At 50.4% G+C, this 2,691-nt stretch overlaps 1 protein-coding gene across 1 annotated transcript in view; it reads right to left on the bottom strand.

The window, feature by feature from the left end:
- The window catches only part of DOPEY2 (dopey family member 2), a 133,644-nt gene that overhangs the window by 119,815 nt on the left and 11,138 nt on the right, over positions 1-2,691 (bottom strand). The gene's annotated exons all lie outside the window — the stretch shown is intronic.

The raw sequence follows: 2,691 nt of genomic DNA, 5'->3' as shown, positions 1-2,691 counted from the left end.
AGACTCTGTCTCAAAAAAGAAAAGAAATGGGAGGGGAGGGGAGGGGAGAGGAGAGAAAAAGAAATGGGAGTTGGATCTGCATCTTTAAAATCCTGGTGCCAAAAGCATCAGGACACTGCCAGAGACAAATGGATGCTGGGCTGGCCCCTCTCCTGCAGAGGTACAGGATCTAGTTTAATGTGAAGCCTGTCAAGAATTCCCATCAACAGCATCCTTTCCATTTGGTCTCTTCTCAAGCAATTCAGGCCTTTATCATTCCACAATGACCCTGGCCCTGCACTTACCTGACCACCTCCACCCTCACGGTCACAGCCACCAAAGTCATCAGAACAAATGTTGCTGGAAAATGGCTAAAATCATAGCCCCAAATTTAGGTGTCATGCTCTAACAGATGAGGACCTACAAGTGAGATGCTGAGATGAAACCAGGCACCCTGCAGGCTGAGAGGTGCAGCTCATACACAAGGAGGCTGGCAGGGCTGGTGGCCTTGTTCCAGGCCACTGAGCAATGCAGGGTCTGGCCAGCAGGGATAAGCAGTGCAGAGCTAACTGTGGCAGCAGCACCAAGGCTCCAGTGGGGGAGGAAGGCTGAAAGGACCATCCCCAGCAAACATGCAGGATACCCCCACAATGCAGTGCCCCATGACTAAGCTGGTGCAGAGCTCTTGGCATGCGGTGGAGGGGGCACAAATCACCTGGAAGGCTTTCCTGACTCAACAGTTCTGGGTACATCACTGTGTCACCACACACATGCACGCACACGCACACACGCACAGGCACGCACACGCGCACACGCACACATGCACGCACATACCCCAAAGCCAAAGCTCACTGGGCTCCTGGACCACGAACAAGACTAAAGAAATCACACTTCCTCTGTTCCTCCACTAGGTGCGTGATACAAGACCATCTGGGCTTCCACCAGAAATCAGCTTTGTAAACAGATGACAGGTGGAGAGACAGCCTGCACCTCCTCATCACACTCTGTCATGGTTGAACTGTATCCCTCTCAAACTCCTATGGCAAAGACCTTCCTGACCTCCACCTGAGACTCAGACTGTATTTGGAGACAGGTTTTGTTTTGTTTTGTTTTGCTTTTGTTTTTGTTTTGAGACAGAGTCTCACTCTATTGCCCAGGCTAGAGAACAGTGGCGCAATCTTGGCTCATTGCATCCTCTGTCTTCTGGGTTCAAGTAATTTTCCTGCCTCAGCCTCCTGAGTAGCTGGGATTACAGGCATGTGCCATCACACCCAGATCATTTTTGTATTTGCAGTAGAGACAGGATTTCGCCATGTTGGTCAGGCTGGTCTTGAACTCCTGACCTCAAGTGATCCACTCACCGTGGCCTCCCACAGGCCAAGGGATTACAAGCATGAGCCACCATACCTGGCTGGAGATAGGATTTTTAAAGAGGTAATCAAAGTAGAATGAAGCAGTTAGAGTGAGCCCTAATGCAGTCTGACTGGTGTCCTTATGAGAAGAGGAAATCTGGGCCGGGCGCAGTGGCTTACACCTGTAATCCCAGCACTTTGAGAGGCCAAGGCGGGCGGATCACTTGAGGTTAGGAGTTCCAGAACAGCCTAGTCAACATGGTGAAACCCCATCCCTACTAAAAATACAAAAATCAGCTGGGTGTGGTGGCAAGCACCCGTAATCCCAGCTACTCTGGAGGCTGAAGCAGGAGGATCCGGGAGGTGGAGATTGCAGTGAGACAAGATCATGCCACTGCACTCCAGCCTGGGCAACAAAGTGACACTCCATCTCAAAAAAAAAAAAAAGAAGGAATCTGGACACAGATACATTCGGACGGATGATCCTGTGAGGACCCTGGGAGAAGACACCATCTCCAAGCCAAGCAGAGAGGCCTCAGAGGAACCAATCCTGCCGACACATTGATCTTGGACTTCTGGCCTCCCGAACTGTGAAAAAAAAATTCTGTTGTTTAATTCCCTCTGCTAGTGGTATTTTGTTATGGCAGCCCTGGCAGACTAACACAGTCTCCAAGCTGAAGAGGGCTTATGTGAACTAATACTAGTCAACAGGGAAGAGGAGTTGATTCAGGCAGTGGTAAAAAATCAGGATCCTGGCCAGGTATGGTGGCTCACGCCCATAATTCCAGCACTTTGCGAGGATCACTCGAGCTCAGGAATTTGAGACCAGCCTGGGCAACATAGTGAAACGCTATCTCTACAAAAAGAAAACACAAAAATTAGCCAGGCATGGTAGTGCACACATGCCTATAGTCTCAGTTACTTGGGAGGCTGCGGCAGGAGGATGACCTGAGCCCAGGAGACAGAGGTTGCAGTGAACTGAGATCACGCCATTGCATGCCAGCCTCAAAAAAAAAAGAAGGATTCTGTTGGACTCACCAAGTTTTTATTAATTAATTTATTACTTTGGTTTGTGGTCACCCAGGCTGGAGTGCTGGAGTGCAGTGGTGCAATCTCAGCTCACTGCAACCTCCACCATCCAGGTTCAAGAAATTCTCTGGCCTCAGTCTCCCGAGCAGCTGGGATTACAGGTGTCCACCATCACGCCCAGCTGAGTTTTGTATTTTTAGTAGAGATGGGGTTTTGCCATGTCGGCCGTCGGCCAGGCTGGTCTCGAACTCCTGACCTCAGGTGATCCACCCACCTTGGCCTCCCAAAGTGCTGGGATTACAGGCGTGAGCCACCACACCAGGCCTCTCAC

The sequence above is a fragment of the Mandrillus leucophaeus genome, unplaced genomic scaffold (assembly GCF_000951045.1).
Source record: "Mandrillus leucophaeus isolate KB7577 unplaced genomic scaffold, Mleu.le_1.0 Scaffold315, whole genome shotgun sequence".
NCBI classification, from domain to species: Eukaryota; Metazoa; Chordata; class Mammalia; order Primates; family Cercopithecidae; genus Mandrillus; species Mandrillus leucophaeus.
Note: the sequence above shows the minus strand (reverse complement) of the source record. Positions and strands in the feature narration are given on the sequence as shown.